Source organism: Crocuta crocuta, unplaced genomic scaffold (genome assembly GCF_008692635.1).
Source record: "Crocuta crocuta isolate KB4526 unplaced genomic scaffold, BGI_CrCroc_1.0 scaffold7, whole genome shotgun sequence".
NCBI classification, from domain to species: domain Eukaryota; kingdom Metazoa; phylum Chordata; class Mammalia; order Carnivora; family Hyaenidae; genus Crocuta; species Crocuta crocuta.
This window is the reverse complement of record NW_027531904.1, coordinates 7602825-7612533: the sequence shown is the minus strand read 5'-3', so window position 1 is coordinate 7612533 and position 9709 is coordinate 7602825. Positions and strand designations below refer to the sequence as shown.

General features: G+C 46.3%; 1 long non-coding RNA gene across 1 annotated transcript in view; it reads right to left on the bottom strand.

The window, feature by feature from the left end:
• Positions 1-8060: 8060 nt before the first annotated feature.
• Positions 8061-9709, bottom strand: part of LOC144240127 (uncharacterized) — a 6211-nt gene continuing 4562 nt past the window's right edge. Inside the window, exon 3 of the long non-coding RNA XR_013337606.1 lies at positions 8061-8190. This is a non-coding gene — a long non-coding RNA (uncharacterized LOC144240127). The remainder of the gene's footprint in view (positions 8191-9709) is intronic.

Below are 9709 nucleotides of genomic sequence, written 5' to 3'. Positions count from 1 at the left end.
CACAGCCGGGGTGCACATACATGAACCCCACACCTCATTTTTACCCCAACAGGTTTCCAAAATGCTGGGTGCACTGGGGCCCGGGTGGAAAGAGAAGTTTCCACTTGCAGTGTCGAGCCCGCCTGGCTGACCTTAACATCAACATCTGGAGATTCCCAGCTGGTTGCACAGCCAAAAGGAGAAAGCACTCATATCGCACCCCCTCAATTTCTCAGGGTTACCACTACTCCCTTAACACGTGCACTAGTAAAAACCCAATCACCGAGACCTTTAAAAAAAGAAAGAAAGAAAGAAAGAAAAGCAGGGCTCAGCACCGCCTTTCTTTAGAAATCTTCTGATTCATAGATGAGACTTGGCTATAACTTTCTGCTAATTTGCCCCTTAGTATTTAATCATTAATTTTGTATAGCTTTGGTTTTTTGTTGCATGAATTCAGTCAAATCCAAGATAATTTGCTACTGCCAGGATTTATGCTGACCATAAGTAAACTCCAGCAAACTGTATCATCTCCTAGGCCCTTTTCTCTCTAGTTAGTGTCTGCTTGATGCTTGAATTTTCACCCAAAACTGTTATTGGCTGATGAATGGACCACTAAACATGAGGGGCAAGGTGACTCTCAAAACCCCAACCACATGGTTATCAAATGGGCCAGGGAACAGTCTCGGGGAAGCCCCAAATTTTGTTTTAACTTAATACACAAAGACGAGAAGATCCACCTGTTTCCTTCATGCTCTGGAGGAGGAGAACTACGGCACTTCTGTGACAGGAAACCTGGGGCGCTAGGAAAGAGGCCCTCTGTCGGGAAATTACTGCGACACTCACTCGTAGATGAAACGGAAGCTAGCTGCCTCCAGCCTGCTGGAGAGAGGAAGAAAAACCCCACCATCTCCCTCGTTCAGCCCACAAATCCTGCGTCTGCTTCGGCATCGCAGAGCCTCACTTGCCTTCGTATTTCTTGCATGTTTGCCCTGAAAACCTGTCTGAAGAATGACATGACTCTGAGAGAGCAGGAGAGTGCTGCACAGAACCAGGTACGTGACAGACCCTCGGGTCCAGGAACCCCAATGCCAATGTTCTTATCCTAAGAACAAAAATTCCCAAAAGCTGTATACAGAAATATGCAGCATTATTAAAACAACACAAAAGAGAGAGACAAGCACGTACAAAAGAATCTAAATGTCCAAGAACAGAGAATGATGAAATGATTGGCAGACTAGTATGGCAGCCATTAAAAATCCCAATTATGAAATTCACATAGCAACATGGAAAACTGATAGTGTTGGAGCGCTGGGCTGGCTCAGTCAGTGGAGCATGGAACTCTTGATCTCAGGGTTGCCAGTTCAAGCCCCACGGTGGGCGTAGATTACTTAAAAATTTAAAAATCTTTTTAAAAAATTACTTGGGGCACCTGAGTGGCTCAGTCAGTTAGGCGTCCAGCTCTTGATTTCAGCTCAGGTCGTGATCTCACGATTCATGAGTTCAAGCCCCACATGGAGTTCTGCACTAACAGCGAGGAGCCTGCTTGGGATTCTCTATTCTCCCCCTCTGTCTGCCCCTTCCCGCTCACTCACTCTCAAAATAAGTAAACTTAAAAAAGTTACTTATAGAGTTAAGTTAAAAACTAATACAAAAATGCTGTTAGACTGTAACAATGTAAAACTAAGTACGCAGTTGAGCCAACATTAAAAGAAAGAGAAAAATAATGTGTAGAGTGGTGGGATTCCTGGTGGGTTATTTTTTCAAAACTCTTTTTGTGCTGATAGGCTGCTTTTATAATTTTAAAAGTGGGAAATAAAAGCTGGGGGGGGGTTGACTCAGAACCACGAGGGAGCAGGTGCATGGCAGACGTGTGTCTGTTACCACCCCCTGGGGTCAACAGCTTTGCAGCTTTGGTTTCTTGCCCTCCGCAACCCCCAACAAAACACATCTGCCCACTTAAGAGTTCTCACAGAAAATGAAAAATACCTTCCACTCTGGGAATATATCTAATTACAGTAGATAATAATAAAGTGAAATACCAATTATCTCCACTAAATACGGGTTGGCAGAATATCTCTTTGAAATGAGATGTAAAGGTCCTGGACACAAACGACTGTGTCGTGGAAACGGGAGCCCACGAGCAAGGGGAACGGACTGGACATCAGTTCAGAAACTGGCACCCCAATGCCAAGGCACCAAGTAAGCAGGCTGGTCCTAACTGTAAGGAAACCCTGCTGTGATGCCTGTGTTCAGTTTATTTCCTTCCCTCACCGCCACCCCCCCCCCCATTTTTTACAGTCTGGGGAAAAAAAAAGATTGAAGGAGAAGGGCAGAATAGACTGGTCTTTTTACGGAGCTGAGACGAGCACGTGAGGGAGGAGAGGCCGTAGTTGGTGGTGTGCGTGATGATAACGTGAAGTCACAGGAGCTTAAAGCAGCGAGCGACGGCATCAGAAGAAGTCCTGTTCTCCACAGCGGGAAATCTCAGAGATGGGCTGAGAGTGGCCAGGGGTAAGGTGAGGAAGCTTTCGCAGGCAGATGGTGTGAGAGTGCGACATCAGCAGTAGGAAAACCCTTTATAACCTTTGGACCTTAAATACCAAAGCTGACACTTCTGAGAGCCAAAGATCAAGTCCTGTTTTCTATTTACTCGGAGGAGGGAAAACCAGAAACAGCAGTAATCAATAACAGTGAGTGAGGGGCTAATGGTGTGCCTGTTTGTGTTCCTTTAAACCTTGCTGTAAAGTAAGTATCACGCTGCTTGTAAGTAGAAAATATAAATTTATCAAAACGGGTCCTATTACAAAGGCAAAGGAAGAAAAAGACTACCAATAAAAAGTTCTAGTCATCAAAAACCTGCCAGCACGAAGTTAAAAGGCAAACAACAAACCAAGAGGAAAATCTGCAACACGACAGCCACCATCATTAATGTCTTTACTCCAGAAAAGGCGCTCATGAAGCAGTAAGTGAAAGATATGCAGCCCACTTGGAAAATGCGCAAAGGTGGCGAGCACATTAGAAAAACACGAGTGGACAAGCTACTGCATAAAAAAGTTGCTACCTCACGAGAAATTAGAAGAATACAAATTAAAATAATGAGAAGCCATTCTGGCTTACCAACTTGACCCATGTTTTAAGAAAATAATAATTCCCAGTATTTGCAGAGATGTAGCAAAACAGGCACTTTGAAAGTAGTCTAAATTGATATAATCTGTCTTAACAGCAATTTAGCCATGCCTACGTAAGGTCCAGTAATTCTACTCCCAGAAATGTACCCGAAGGAAAGAGAGACACATGTCACAAAGATAATTGTTGCAGAATTATTTATAACAAAATTATTTCATAAAAAACAATGAGACACAACCAAAGTCCCAACAATAGAAATCTGGCTCAATAAATTATAGTATATTAACACAATTAACTACCAGACATCATGATAGAACAATATTTACATCTATGAGAAATGCTACTGATACATTGGGGGGGGGGGAATACTGTAGTGTGTATACAGTGCAATCTCTATTTAAAACATAAATTTTAATATACGCAGTTTTTACGAAAAGGGCTAGAGAAACACTCTAAAATCTTAAAAGTATCTCAACAGATGATGAGATTTTTTTTCTTTCGTCTATCTGCATTTTCTATATATTCTATTTCATGGTGTACTGCTTATGTAGTTTTATTATATTTTTCATATAAAAAGAAGAGGGGCACCTGGGTGGCTCAGTAGGTTGCAAGCCCAACTCTTGACTTCGGCTCAAGTCAGGATCCCAGGATGGTGGGAATGAGCCCCGCGTGGGGCTCTATGCTGAGTGCGGGGCCTGCTTGAGATTCCCTCTCCCTCCCTCTCCCTCCGCCCCCTCCCCACTCATACATGCACTCTAAGAAAAAATAAAAAATAAATTAAATAAGGAAGAAGAAGTTAAGGAGGCCAAAACATTTGAGAAGCTTCTTATAGAGGACTCCAAAAATCACTAATATAAAATTCTTGAAGCACATCCGGCATGATTCAGCAGGGGCCTGCCAGCTAGAAAATTGGTGAAATAACTTAATTAAAATAAAAAGTGTCGTCCAAATGAAAAGCATCGGCATGCCAGCGTCTGCAGCCTGTCGCAGGCTGGGAGGCACAAACTTCAGACGGCTTGCCTGCTCTGCCCGGGGACAGCATCTGGGACCAGAGCCTGGCTCTGGCCTCGGCCCCATGTCCACCACCACCAGCCCTGACACCCGGCGCGGCCCACAGAACACCCGGCCGGGCTCACCCCGCTGCACCTGGACAGGCTAGATGCGGGCGTGGCAAGCTCACCCGTTCTCCGGGGCCCAGGGCAGCCGTGCGGCAGTATGTGCAATGCCGTGCGGGAAGAGAGCAAGCCCAGGGCTGTCAGACTGACTGCATCATCTCTAGAGAAGTTTCTCCTAGGGAAGATCTGGAAACTTACCAAAAAAAAAAAAAGGAAACATAAATCCCCATTTTTTATTATAGGGTCTGCTACTTGACCAAGAAATGTTATCTAACACTTAAGTAAATATGTCAGTGGATGAGGGAGAAGAAACACCGTAACTCTGGAAGGGCCTCGGGAGGCTGGATTAGCCTATTAGGATTCTTTGAGGGGATATAAACAGTATGATTGAGGCCGAAGTAGTAGGCACAAACCCTACAGACTTTAAACGCCGTATTCCACCAAGAACAATTTTAAAAAACTGAATTTCATAGAACGTGGGTGAATGTATGTTGTATGCGTGCATGCTGTATGTGACTGTCATTTATGAGGAATCATGAACAGTGGAGTTTGTCACCCACTGACCAGTTCTGGACAAGCTTAATGCTTTCATAAACTATGTACAATGGTACATCCCAACACGTTAGAAGACCCACTTCGTACCCACGTAGGGCCTGATGACCAGCCACTCAAAACACCACTACGGGGCGCCTGGGGGGCTCAGTCAGTTAAGCGTCTGGCTTCAGCTCATGTCATGATCTCACGGTTCATGGGTTTGAGCCTCGCATCAGGCTCTGTGCTACAGCTCAGAGCCTGGAGCTGCTTCAGATCCTGTGTCTCCCTCTCTCTCTGCTTTCCCCTGCTCACATTCTTTCTCTCTCAAAAATAAACATTAAAAATTTAAAAAAAATTAAAAAAAAAAACATTACTGGGGCGCCTGGGTGGCTCAGTCGGTTAAGCATCTGACTTCGGCTCAGGTCATGATCTCGCAGTTTGTGGGTTCGAGCCCCGCGTCGGGCTCTGTGCTGACAGCCAGCTCAGAGCCTGGAGCCTGTTTCAGATTCTGTGTCTCCCTCTCTCTCTGACCCTCCCCTGCTCACACTGTCTCTGTCTCTCTCAGAAATTAAAAAAAAAACAAAAAAAACTACTGAGAAACTGTAAAAATTAATTAATTAAATTTTTTAAGTTCATTTATTTATTTTGAGAGAGAAAGAGACAGAAGCCTAAGCAGGCTCTGCACTATCAGCACAGAGCCCAACACGGGCCTTGATCTCAAAAAACATGAGCCACAATCAAGATTCAGGTGCTGAATCGACTAAGCTACCCAGGATCCCTAAAAATATTAATTTAAAAAGGTCTCAGCAGGGCACCCGGGTACCTCAGTCAGTTAAATGTCCAATTCTTGATTTTGGTTCCAGTCATGATCTCACGGTTCAGGGGATCAAGCCCTGTGTCAGGCTCTGTGCTGACGGCACAAAGTTCGCTTAGGATTCTCTTTCTCTCCTTTCTATCTGACCTTCCCCTGCTCATGTTCTCTCTCTCTCTTTCAAAATAAACAAACATTAAAAAAAAATTTTTTTTAAGGGGGTCTCAGGGCACCTGGGTGGCTCAGTTAGTTAAGCAACCAACTCTTCATTTCAGCTCAGGTCATTATCTCACAGTTTGTGAGTTCAAGCCCTGGCATTGGGCTCTGCACTGACGGTGTGGAGCCTGCTTGGGATTCTCTTTCCCTGTCTCTCTGCCTGTGTTCTGTCACTCTCCTTCTCTCAAAATAAATAAATAAACCTAAAATAAAAGAGGCCTCATATTCAAAATGCCTTGGGAACCAATGACCTAGCAGAATATTAGGCCATAAGCTTCATGAGGGAGAGGCCTATCTGTCTCATTCATCAATGCATTCGCCATTAGGTACTCAATAGATATATCGAGAAGCAATAAAGTGAAGCCTTCAAGATTGCAAATGGCCTTAAAACTGTTCCAGAAATCAAAATGCAAAATTAAAAGACAACAGGTTCTCAGGAGGCTGCACGAATGGCTGAGATTATGGCAAAGGAGCGTCCATGAAGGCCAACGTGAAGGAACATTTAGGAAAACGCGACCTTAATGACACTTTGAGAATCATGCATCCTAAGCTAAGCGGTTCAATAAAGAGGCTTGGCCATCAGCTTAGACTGTACCCTGAAGACACCACGTTGCATGTTTCCTCACAAAAGGCCCAGAAAAGACGGACCTTTAATAGAAAGAATACTGGAAACAAAATCCAACTTGTGATGTCGCCCTTATTCAGAACCACCCAGTGTCCACAGCTACCTGTGCTATTCAGCTGTGGTTCCCTTTCTTAAGAGAGGCAAACCAGAGTGGGAAAAGGTCCTAGGAAATAAGAATGAAGTTATAAAGTGGACAGAAGAGCTTTCTAGTAAGAGCTAAAAAATTAGAACTCTTTAAATCTGGAGAGGTGAAGGTTTAGGGGAAGGGGAGGGATAGGTAACATAGATTTGTTCATCAAACCTCAAAATACTAGAGGAGGGAGCTCAGTCAGTTAAGCATCTGACTTTGGCTCAGGTCATGATCTCAAGGTTCATGAGTTGGAGCCCTGCATCCGGTAAGCCCCACTTCCTTCTCTCTCGCTCGCTCTCTCTGCTCCTCACTCACTTGTGCCCTCTCTCTTTCTCAAAAAAAAAAAAAAAAAACCTAGAGAAGAGAGAGAAGCATTCTGAGGTTTGAAATAAAAGATATAGACAAACAAAAAGTAACTTTAGCCATATAGTCAGAAAATAACAAGTTGTTATACGTAAAATATATAAATGTAGTAACATCAACACTTATTTGAGTCTAGAAATTTTTTTAAAAAGGCTCCGAGGAACTAAGAACAAGGAATTGTCACTAAACCTATGAGCTTCCTTTCCCTCAGCTTCCCTTTTGAAGCCTTTGAATTTCAAATAGCATTAAACTTGGTCATCTGTTTCTCTCAACAACACTAAGTTCCGTAAAGGTAGATTAATAACAGTTCAGAAACAGGACACCCAGTGGGCAGAGGCACTCAAAAAGCATTAAGAAAAATTGTATCTTGGGGCCTCTGGGGGGCTCGGTCAGTTGAGCCTCCAACTCTTGGTTTCAGCTCAGGTCATGGTCTCACAGTTCGTGAGATCAAGCCCCGAGTTGGGCTCTGTGCTCACAGAGAAGAACCTGCTTGGGATTCTCTCTCTCCCTCTCTCTGTCCCTCACCTGCTCACTCGCTCTCTCTCTNAGATCAAGCCCCGAGTTGGGCTCTGTGCTCACAGAGAAGAACCTGCTTGGGATTCTCTCTCTCCCTCTCTCTGTCCCTCACCTGCGCGCTCTCTCTCGCTCTCTCTCTCTCTCTCTCTCTCTCTCTCTCTCTCACACACACACACACACACACACATTCTCTCCCTCTCTCTCTCTCTCTCAAAATAAACAAACTTAAAAAAAAGAAAGAAAAATTGGATCTCTAATCAGTATATTGTTTAATGACACAAGGAAGCAAATAACACTTTCCAGATTTATACAATGAAAGTTAAAGGCAGCAAGATTCAAGGAACATTGGACTGGGAACCATAAATTAAGTTTCCTTGAATTTGCCATTGCTTGTCGGGTGGAGTCTAGAAGGATGGATGTGTGTATGTTTTACAACCTGTGGGTAAACTGTTTGCCCTGCTCCCTGCAAGACTGAATACAGCTTATATGTTGATATAATCTGTGTTCAATCATGGTTATTAACGGTTATGAGTTTACAAGGGGTAAGTGGAAGCTGACCTCCACTCTCTATTTTAGAAGGAGAATTCCAGGGGCGCCTGGGTGGCTTAGTCGGTTAAGCGTCCGACTTTCACTTAGGTCATGATCTCGCGGTTCGTGGGTTCGAGCCCCGCGTCGGGCTCTGTGCTGACTGCCAGCTCAGAGCCTGGAGCCTGTTTCGGAGTCTGTGTCTCCCTCTCTCTCTGACCCTCCCCTGCTCACGCTGTCTCTCTCTCTCCTAGAAATAAATTAAAAAAAAAAAAACCATTTAAAAAAAATAGAAGGAGAATTCCAGGGGAAATGGAGCAAAGGAGAATCCAAGCTATGTGATGCCCAGACAGAGAGAGTGCACATGCGCCTGCACTTATACAGGAGAGGCTGAGACCGGAAGGGACCTGAGCTGCTTGCCAGATGGGGGAAGTTCTGTCCCAGGGAAGGAACCTGGGCAAAGGGAAAGAGAGAATGAGCGAGCGAGAGAGCATGAGAGAGTGCGAGGCTGCTCCCATGGCCGTCAGGAGCTTTAGTCTGGACTCTGGCTAAACGGGGATCAGAGAAAGACAGCCCATGGGAGGCAGAGAAGGGAGCTCAGTGAAATCCAATGACCTGGGAAAGGGCCCAGGTTCCTAGACCCAGAATGAAGCCCCAGGCCGGGAATGGTAGAGCAAAAAGAGGAAGAAACTGGGAAGGCTTAGCTTGCACCGCTGTGCCGTCACCAGTCACCCAGGAGAAGGCATCGGGCAGGCTTCAGTTTATTATGTAAAATTAAACCAACCTGAAGGATCTCTGAGTCCCCGAACAGCTAGGCCACAATGGCTGGGCCAACTAACCTACAACTGCTGGATTTCTACACAAAACCTAACTCCTAAAGTGGACAGCGGACTCTCTACCTCAGACCTGTCACTGCCTCCCGAACACACGTCTGATGCCTGCTTGTGGGTCTCAGTGACCCCCAAGGCACAGATGTTCTGAGTGGGTCATAGCCAGTGTCTCGTTTCACAAGGCACCTGGTATTCGAATCACCAGCAAAGCACAGCCCAAAGAGACGCTCAGCGCTAAAAGCAGCAGGTGCCCCAGGGGACGACAGGCCCAGACAAAACCGCAAAGCTTTTCACTCGTCTGCTTCTTCATCTGGTCCTAGCCCCCTTCGGTGCACACTCCGCCACGGTGGCTGCTGTGGAACATCTATCTGATCAGAGACGTCCTGCCCAAAATGCCGCTCACTTTCCGGAGGGGGCTCCAAGCCTCCACCCAGCATGAGAGCCCACGTCCACCTGGTCTGTGCCCACCTCTCCGGCGACTTCCCAGGGTGCCTTTCATTCACCAGTGGTTCTCGGGGTTCCTGAAGACTTCCTCCCAGATACGGAATCCCTGATACCCCACCCACCGGGCCCAGCACAGACCTGCCTGAGCCCTGCTCTGCAGCCCGGGCTTCTGCCCCAGGGGCCCCTCTTCTCCCTGCCTCCTCTGAGAGCTGTGGCCAGTCCTCTCCCCTCCTCCCTTCCCCCCCGCCACTCTGGCGGCACTTTCCACAGCGGAAGGGTCCTGAGTTTCCTCATCAGTCTGTGTGCCTCTCCAAAGCTGGGCCGTGTCCTTTACCTCCGTTTCTGAGACCCTAACTCAGCTGGTCTGCAGGGGCGAGCACGCGTTCGCCACTCACACCGCCCAGGGCCTGTCCTCAGTGCCCACCCTGCTCGCCCCGCCCCCGGGCGGCTCCCCCTCCCCTCCTCCAGGCCCTCCCACCCCCACCAAAAAACCCC